Source organism: Gorilla gorilla, chromosome X, assembly GCF_029281585.2.
Source record: "Gorilla gorilla gorilla isolate KB3781 chromosome X, NHGRI_mGorGor1-v2.1_pri, whole genome shotgun sequence".
NCBI lineage: Eukaryota > Metazoa > Chordata > Mammalia > Primates > Hominidae > Gorilla > Gorilla gorilla.
The window spans coordinates 145,253,262-145,263,594 of record NC_073247.2 but is presented as its reverse complement, the minus strand read 5'-3'; positions in this window follow the sequence as shown (position 1 = coordinate 145,263,594).

Below are 10,333 nucleotides of genomic sequence, written 5' to 3'. Positions count from 1 at the left end.
ACCACTCCTCCGTGGTGGCCACTGATCCACTAAACAAATGCCAATTACAGGTCACTTGCGATTATCAGAAGTGACTTCTATTGGCAGTGACTGCTTCTCAAGGAAGGGCAAGGTGTGAGGCCCTATTATTACCTCTCAGCAACACACACTGGATCATTAAGAAAGTGGACCATGACAATTTACTGAAAAACGTGTTCTATTTTACAAATTTGCTTCATTCCTTCTGCTGGCTATTTAAGCAAGAAAGGGAGGACATGCAAGAGAGTCAGAATGGGGGTATAAAAAAAGACAATTGGAAGGAAAAAATAAGATAGAAGGCAATTGAGAAAGACAGAAGGGGCCAGGTGTGGTGGCTCACATCTGTAATCCCAGCACTTTGGGAGGCTGAGGTGGGTGGATCGCTTGAGGTCAGGAGTTTGAGACCAGCCTGGCCAACATGGTGAAACTCTGTCTCTACCATAAAAAAAAAATAGCTGGTGGCATGTGCCTGTAGTCCTAGGTACTCGGGAGGCTGAGGTGGGAGGATTACTTGAGGCTGGGAGTTCCATTTCAGCTGGAGCAACATAGCAAGACCCTGTCCTTAAAAAGAAGGGTGGGGAGTGGTGAGAAAGACAGGGGTTAGGCCACAAGGGATGACTGAAGGGGAGAAAGAAATCAAAATGGAAGGTAGAAAGGTAAATGGGTGTAGTAGAGAAAAGGAGATAGAAAGATATAAAAAAGGAAAAGGAGAAAGGATGCAACAGAAAATCAGAGTATCAGCCATGCCAACATCCTAATTTAATTGAGGGGGAAATTGAGGCCCAGAGAGGGGAAGTGATTTGGCCAAAGTTTTGCTGCTGGTTAGTGCTTGAGCTAAGGCTAGACCTCAGGTCAACAGACTCCCAGGCCGGGAGTATGTCCATCAAAGCACAGTCAGCCTACACTCCAGACTTTCTGGGCTAATTCTGACATCATTTCTCCAGGCCTGATGTTGCATGATAAATCTGAATGTAAGAAGGAAAGCAGAAAGCCCCAGACCCCACCAGACCAAGTCCAGGCAATTGAGAGACAGCATAATCAGAAGCAGAAGCCTCAGGTCCATGAGGTACTGAAGAACGGTGGGGTGCCTAGAAGGGGCTTGCTGGAGTCCCCAGGTATACCCAGGCAAAGGGACTTAGCCCCTGAGGTTGTCCAAGGATCTCTTAGCCAGAAAAAGGAAGCTAAACCACAAGCTGGATATCTGTTCTTCCTGAGAGCAGACGTACACATCCACTCCCAGTTCCAAGCACAGACACAGAAATCAGAAAATGCTAAAGGTTCCTGGGAAATCAGAGGCAAGATGGGTAAAGTCTCCCCCACCTTAAGCTGACCCTTGGCTCACTCTGGGCGGGGCTTTTCAGTCTGCCAACTCTGGACTAAAAGAGAGATCCAGGCCACTTCAGGTTTGTCTTTTTTGTCAGGGCCCCTCAAACCTGATTGCTGCAGAAAGTATTATACTTCATGGTTGCCCCAAAGTACCTGGCCATCCACTAGGAAGCCCAGCCTTAACTGTGCCCCTCCCACAGATTCTCAAACTTGTGACTGAACTTTGCCAGGACTGGATATAATTAGGCACCGAACCAGAGGTTCCCGAAGCCTGCCATATGCCTACATATATACCCACACACACGTGTCGAAATGCTTTTGATCCACAAATCTGATATAGAAAATCTGCTTATAATGAAGTTTCTTAAAAAGCCCTATTCTAAGAAGCATTTATCTTCCTCAGTGGTAAATCTGGATTTAATTCCCATTCGGCTTCATCAAACCATATAAGCAAGTTTCCACAGTCTCCTATTGTTCTGGTCTAAGGACCCTATGTGTCTCCCTTTAGTTCAATCCCAACCCCTGGGCTTAGAGTGGGATGCTCTGGGGAGGTCATTGTAAATGTGTTTTAAAGGGTCACCTGACAAAAAGGAAGTGCTGTGAATAAGCACTGAAGTGGGCTAGGCACAGTGGCTCACACCTATAACCCCAGTACTTTGGGAGGCAGAGGCAGGAGGATCACTTGAGGCCAAGGCAGGAGGGTCACTGGAGGCCAGCCTGGGCAGCATAGTGAGACCCAGTCTCTAAAAAACAAACAAACAAACAAACAAACAAAAAATTTAAATTAGCCAGGTGTGGTGGTGCATGCCTGTGTTCCCAGCTACTCCAGAGGCTGAAGTGGGAGACTCACTTGACCCTGGGAGGTTGAGGCTGCAGTGAGCCATGACTGCACTCCAGCCTAGGTGACAGAACGAGACCTTGTCTCAAAAAACAATAAAATACAATAAAAAATAAAAAATAAAAAAGTACTGAAATGTCCTAGGTGGAAGAAATATCTGAGTGCAAGTCTAGTATAGTGACTAGCTCATAATACATGCTCAATAAATATTTACTGAGTAAGCTGTAAGGGTTCTTTGTTATGAATTAGCCCAACATCATTTTGCCAAAACACAGAGAGAGGAAGTGACGTGTCCAGGATTATATAGCTGGCCAGTGACAGAGCCTTCACTACGTCATGGGTTGTTCATATAAACAAGGAGTTTAAAACAGGACCCTTCTAGAATTGTAGTCTCTTAGAATTGTCAAAGTGCTCTCCTTGGACCTGTTGTCCAACAAGCTGAAACAGACCTGCTCATAACTGCCACCCACTGGTTTTAGTCCTGCCCTCTGGGACAAGACAGAAAATGCCAAATCCTTCTCTTTGATAAGGATTTGATAACAGTCAACATAGCCTCTCCAAATAAATCCCTGGTTGCTTCAAGAGTTCTCCATGTGACACTCCTCTGGATTTCTCAAGGTCTCTCTGATAGATGCCTCTCTGCCAGCCTCTGGAGACAACTTCCCATGCCAGTGCAGGGACATGATGGACTCCTTTCCTCCTTCCTTTAAATGTTATTTAAACATGTTGGCTGTTTCAGCAGTCACGTGGCACTGTCCACCCTTATTTAGCCCGTCTGTGGTCAGTTCAAACTCCCAAGGTTTTTTTTTTTTTTTTTTTTTTTTTTTTTTGACAGGGTCTCACTCTGTCACCCAGGCTTGAGTGCAGTGGTGCTATCGCAGCTCACTGCAGCCTCGACCTCCCGGGCTCAAGCCATCCTCCCACCTCAGCCTCTTGAGTACCTGGGACTACAGATGCTCGCCACCATGCCCAGCTAATTTTTGTATGTTTTGTAGAGATAGGGTTTTGCCATGTTGGCCAGACTGCTCTCGAACTCCTGGGCTCAAGCAACCCGCCCACCTTGGGCTCCCAAAGTGCTGGGATTATAGGCATGAGCCACCGCACTCAGCTGCCAAAGTCTTTTTCATATGAACTGTTATCAAACCGTGTCTCTCTCATCTGGTCTTTGCACAACCAAGTACGTGTAAACTATGCAGACTACTTTGTGTTCTACTTTCAAAGTTTTGGTCACTGAAGCAAAATGCCGTCAAACTCCTCTGGGCCAGAAAGCCTAGATCAAAATGTTGAACCTCGAGTTCAATGTTCTTCCTCATTAGCTTTTTTCTACCTTATGTATTTTGATCTATATAAAAAGTTGAATATGGGTAATTTCTACAAACTGCTGGAGCTTAATGGTTTAAAAGGTAGCATAAGCCCGGCACAGTAGTTCAAGTCTACAATCCGAACACTTTGGGAGGCTGAGACAGGTGGATTGCTTAAGCCCAGGGGTTTGAGACCAGCCTGGGCAACATGGTGAAACCCCTTCTCTACAAAAAATGCAAAAAATTAGCCAGGCGTAGTGGTGCATGCCTGTAGTCCCAGCTACTTGGGAGGACTGAGGTGGGATAATCACCTGAGCCTAGAAAGTTGAGGCTGCAGTGAGCTGTGATCACACCACTGCACTCCTTCCTGGGTGACAGAGTGAGACCCTGTCCAAAAAAAAAAGAAAGAAAGAGAAAGAAAGAAAGAAAGAAAGAAAGAAAGAAAGAAAGAAAGAAAGAAAGAAAAGAAAAGAAAAGAAAAGAAAGAAAAGAAAAGAAAAAAGAAAAAAAGAGCATGGTGTGTTGGAGCATGTGAGTGTTGGGATTGGGATACCTGTATGCCAGGCATTGTGAAGTGCTTTATATACATTAGCTCCTTCTCTCCAAGAGGTAGTATTATTATCCCTAGTTTCTGAACAAAGAAACTGAGGCTCAAGACGTTCCACTGTTATTAAGGGGCAGAGGCAGGATTTGAACCTAGTTCTGACCAACACCAAGGGTCAAGTTCTTTTCATCATACTAGTGGTTCTTAACCTTGACTGCCTTGACTGCACATTAGAATCACCTGGGGAGCTTTAAAGCATCCCAATGCCCAGGCCCCATCCCCAGCCAATTAAAACAGAGTCCCTGGAGGTAAGGTCTGAGTATGAGTAGGTTTTAATAGCTCCCCAGGTGATTCTAATATACAGCAGTAAAAACCCTACTTTATACCATGCTATTTCCTAGGTACATTAGTCTGGCATAGATGTGAATGCAACTATTAGGCTCTATATTTTTAGCACTGGTTGCTTCAAAAGACAAGGCTGAAGTTATTTAAGGCACTAACATCAAACAAATGGTGATGGCGAGACCTCAACCTGCTGCTCCCTGTTCTGATAGGGGAGGTGAGGGCAGCCACTCCGTTCTAACTTCTACCCCTGGAAACTTCCACTGTTCATTTCCCTGAATCATGTGCTTTCCCCCTGACCATTTTGAGTTCCAAAAGACAGGCCTGCCATGCGCAGTGGCTCACGCCTGTAATCCCAGCACTTTGGGAGGCTGAGGCAGGCGGATCACCTGAGGTTGGGAGTTTGAGACCCGCCTGACCAACATGGAGAAACCTCGTCTCTACTAAAAATACAAAATTAGCCCAGCATGGTGGCACATGTCTGTAATCCCAGCTACTCGGGAGACTGAGGCAGGAGAATCGCTTGAACCCGAGATTGTCCCATTGCACTCCAGCCTGGGCAACAAGAGGGAAACTCTGTCTCAAAAAAAAAAAAAAAAAAAGACAGTTCTGGCCTAACTTATACAGGGTGAGCAGGCTACAAGTGGGCCCTAAAGATTCTTAGCTGCGTTTCTTTGACTTATGACAAAAGCCTTAGGATTTACCTTCTGAGCAAGCTGCACAAGGTGGTGTCCGAGAGGTTTCCCTGGGGAATTGAGGCTCCGTATAAGTTCCTTCTTGTATTTCTCTGGCTGGCCCTTATATGGGAGAGCTCCTTATAAAATGTCTTAAAAATTAGAAACGGACATGATGCAACTGAGAAAATAATTTGTATATTAGCAGGAGGTGCAAATCCCCGAAGAGCCCATTGAAAAAATAAGAAACTCCGAGTCAATGGGAAGTTGTAAAACCTAGCACTGTGAGAACAAAGAGCCCCAGCCATATGGAATAGCTTATCAGAGGCAGGGCAACGGAGCCCGCGTGAGAACGGCTCAGGCTCCAGAGAGGGACACCTAGATCTGTTCAAGGAGGCGTCAGGAAGTGTCGGGGATGGTGAAAGAGCTGAAAGATGTGATTAAAGTAAATCCTCCAAAGATGGGAAAGTTCGGCTAAATGGCTTCTTCCTGTTCTTAATATGCTTTCTATTTTTCCTGGAGGCAGGCGGGGGGCACTCTGGGTAATTTGCTGATTGCCCATGGCTCCCTGTCCTCCCTCCAAGGCTGGAGTGGATTCTTTTGTCTGCAAATCCTGGATGTGTGCTTCCCCTCTTACAAGCGGTAAGGGCTATGTGAATAAAATATGTGTCTCTTAGAAACCATAATATGATCCTAGAATCAAAAAGAGCGTCTTCTCACAGCTTTCCCAGAGCTTCAACGGTCATAACCACTAAGCAGAAAGGGCTTCACTGGGGCTGTATCCACACATAGATCAAGCACTGAGGAGAGTGAAAGCAGTTAGATGCCTAATCTAGGCTAAATACACGTAGTCCCTTGGAAGACCGTGGAAGAAATATGGGACCATATTTCTTTTCTTTTTTCTTTCTTTCATCTTTCCTTCTTTTTCTTTATTTTTTTTTACCTTTCCTTCTTTTACTTTTTGTTAAATCTTGAGACAGAGTTTTGCTCTCTTGAAATTTACTTCTTTTTCCCATTTATTACAAGCCTCTTATTCTTTTTTCTCTCTAGTTTCGTTAGGCATTTTACTTTATTTTATTTATTTGAGACAGAGTCTCACTCACTTTGTCACCCAGGCTGGAGTGCACTGGCATGATCTCAGCTCACTGCAACCTCCACCTCCCAGGTTCAAGCGATTCTCCTGCCTCAGCTTCCCAAGTAGCTGAGATTACAGGTGCCCGCCACCACTCCTGGCTAATTTTTTGTATTTTAGTAGAGACAGGGTTTCACCATGTTGGTCAGGCTGGTCTCAAACTTCTGACCTCAAATGATTGCCTGCCTTGGCCTCCCAAAGTGCTGGGATTATGGGATTACGGGTGTGAGCCACTGCACCCAGCCTCTATCTTTCCTTCTTGTTCTTTTCTTTTTCTTTCTTTCCTTCCTTTTATTTCCTTTTCTTTTCTTTTGTCTTTCCTTCCTTCCTTCTCTCTCTCTCTCTCTCTCTCTCTCTCTCAGCCTGAAGGAGTCATCTAATCCCCACAGACCTCCATTTCTCCTCACTCTCCGTGGGCAGACACCACCTAAGAGAGTCTTGAAAGATAAACATAATGTGTCAACACACTCAAAATGTTTCCCTCACATGGAACTCATCTCACGCTTCTCTCTAGCACTGGAGCCATGCGGCATTTCCATGGGAAGAAAGTCTCAAAATAGCAAGTAATAAACAGAGCCAGGGAGCCTGATGCAGCTCTGCCCTGTGCCAGCCCTCAGCCTGCTCCCTCCAGAAGGAGCCGACTCTTTCCATCCCGGTAGAGCCAAGCCAGGCTACAGGGCCAGATAATCAACGGCAGGTGTCACACCCCATAATAAACCTCAAGGAAACAAAGACGATCATAGAGAAAACTTAAGGTTCGATTGCTCAAGGAGCACTGTTGGCTGGCACGTTACAAAGAAGCCCTACACGTGGGACTGGATTGTTAAGGCCCAAGTGCCCTTGGATTGGCAAGGAAGGTGAGTCAGAACGGAAGGGGCCCCAGGAACTGGTAGATCAGAGAGGCTCCAGCCAGGAGGGACTGGGCCGAGGCAAATGCTATGTTTATTCAGCTTACAGCTTTCATTTTTCCTAAGTGATTTAAATGAGTTAAAGAAAAAAAAATCATTCTACTGGATTGAGTCCATCTCTAAATATTTGGGACACACGCTGAAAGGTTAGAAGCAAACTCCTGCAAAGAAATGATTGCTGGAATGAGGGAGTTGGCTACCAGAGGAGGCCTGGGACAAAGGCCAACAATGACCCGAGAGAGAATCCAGAGCAGCGAAATGATCCATGAAGTTTCCTGGCATTTTTAAGCACTCCTGGAAAGAGAGAAGCTCATCAACTTCACTGAAGAATCTCCAAACAAATAGCTCAACTGTCTCTGTGTTTCCCAGCCTCAGAACTGGGCTGGAAAATTCAACTGCCAGTATTGAAATGCATATTTCAAGGCTGGGGCTTTGTTCTGTGGTTTGGGGTGCTTCAAACAGTTTGACCTAATCTTCAAGGTTACAGGAGTGCCAGGCATTATCTGAGGAGTACAGTTTTTCTCGGCCCTACCTGTACCTACATTCTCCCTCAGCCTACATTGTTGTGTAGAACTGGATTTGAGTCAATTATCTGTCTCCTCTGTCTCAAAAACAGAATGGAACAAAGCAAACAGAACAAAACAAAACAAAAATCCTATCGAAAATACTCAAATTAGGGATTGACTGATTTTCTAGCAGATGCTTCACAAGGAAAAGAGGGTAGGGGGAGGAAGAGGAAGAAACATTCAGCAACTGACTAGAAGCTCAAAGATAGAAAATGTATCAAGAGCTCATTTGCAGCAAAAGTGATGACTCACACTTGTAATCCCAGCGCTTTTGGAGGCTGAAGTGGGAGGATCGCTTGAAGTCAGGAGTTTGAGACCAGCATAGGCAAAAAATTAGTGGGTATAGTGGTGCATGTCTGTAGTCCTAGCTACTTGGGAGGCTGAGGAGGGAGGATCACGTGAGCCCAGAAGGTGAGGTTGCCGTGACCTATGATGGTGCCATCACACTCCAGTCTGGACAACACAGTGAGACCCTGTGAAAGAAAAGAGAGAGAGAGAGAGAGAGAGAGAGAAAGGAAGGAGGGAAGGAAGGAAGGGAGGGAGGGAGGGAGGGAGGGAGGGAGGAAGGGAGGGAGGGAAAGGAAAGAAAGAGAGAGGGAAAAAGAAAGAAAGAAAGAGAGAGAGAAAGGAAAGGAAAGGAAAGAAAGGGGAAAGAAAAGAAAAAGCAAATTTGCTATTTTAGAGACCTTGGACCACTCGTTCACTTCATTATAGGAAACCTGGTGTTCAAGTGGAGACCCAGACTGAGAGGCCAGCTGGAGAAAGAGGTGAAGACAGCGATGGGAATTATTTTCCTATAATTAGGGGCCCAGATGCTGACCTAGGATCCTGTTCTGGGAGTCAGGGCCGAGTTAAGCACAAGGAATGAGGTGGAGCTGGTACAAAAAGGAGAACAAAGAAGGAGGCTCAGGAATGAAGACAGAGCTGGACCCCCACTGCAAATCAGTGTACAGGTCAGAAGGTCTGTGAAAAGTAAAATTGGTGGGATTGCAGAGATGCAGAGAGATTGGCCTCTGCAGACAAGGCTCTGCTTCCATGGCCCCTACCCATGTCCAAGGATAAAAGTGCTGTGAAGGATACACTGGTTATGACAGTAACATCAGCCACATATGTTATTACATGTTGTATATACTGAAGTTTATACTCCCAACCCCCCCAGAGAGAGATCACAGTCCAATCTGGGGGAGAAGTGCAATTCCAAAAGCATCTAACATAAGACTAGGAATGGAGGGGCAGGCATGAAGGCCTACTCACCACCATTTCCTAGAATAAAGCAAAGCATTACTCTGGGGCTATTTTTATGGCAAGAGGCTCATGCGCACCTTTAATCCTTGAAGGAGCAAGATGAAACACCTTTCACTCTGTGTTCCAAAGCCATGCTTAAAAATTACTTTAAATCTTTTATGAAAAAGGATACAGAGTCTTACTTAGTGCACTTTCCAAATATTTCTTCTACTGAAGTAATTTGTAAATGTTGCAGGGTGTTAGAAGAATAGGCTTTAACGAAGAAAATAAATTGTGTTTTTAAATCCCAAGGAGCATGGAGCTTGCAGGCACCACTGGAAATATCTGATGGGAAGGGAAAGTTGCTCACTTCTTCCAGGCTAACCAAAAGTTTGCCACTTCAGATTGGGAAACCTTTGGCCACAGGGTTTTGGGTTTCATCTCCAAAGCCTCTAGGGGAGACAAATGGCTCTCTTTGGGGTTCGACTGTGTGTTAACAAGGAGCGGGTGAGAGAATGACTCATATAGCCGAGTGCCATCAGCCGGCTCTCCACTCTGCCTTCTCTGGATCACAGTATCTGTCTGTGTAGACTGAGAGAATCAGACTAGAGCAGGGCTCAGCAAACCCTTCCAGACAGGAAGGAAATCGCGCAGGTAATACAGACCACAGACATCCCAGCATATTCTTCTTTACCTCTTCATTTGTTAACAGCCTTATTGGAGATAGAATTTGCATATTGTAGTGCACCCATTGGCGTTTTTGTATATTCATTATGTTGTGCAACCATCCCCACATGAATTTTAGATTTTCATCACCACGCAGACCAAACCAAACAAAATCCTACACCCATTAGCTGTCACTCCCATTTTCTCCTATCACCCCCAGCCCTAGGCAACCTATAATCTACTTTCTAGGTTTTATTTATTTATTTATTTATTTATTTATTTATTTATTTATTTATTGAGACAGAGTCTCGCTCTGTCACCCAGGCTGGAGTGCAGTGGTGTGATCATGGCTCAACCTCCCAGGCCCAAGCGATCCTCCTACCTCAGCCTCCCGAGGAGCTGGGACTACAGGTACACACCATCATGGCCAGCTAATTTTTTTATTTTATTTTTATTTTTTGGTAGAGACTGGGTTTTGCCATATTGTCCAAGCTGGTCTTCAAATCCTGGGCTCAAGCGACTCGCCTGCCTTGGCCTCCCGAAGTGCTGGGATTATAGGCATGAGCCACCGTGCCCGGCCCTCACTGAGGTTTTGATTTGAATTCCCATAATGATTCCTGATGCTGAGCATCTTTTCATGTATTTATTGACAATTTGTTTATCTTCTTTGAAGAAATGTCTATTCAAATCCTTTGCCCATTTTAAGACTGGATTATTTGTCTTTTTAATGTTGAGTTGTAATTTTTTTTTTTTTTTTGAGACAGAGTCTCGCTCTGTCACCCAGGCTGGAGTGC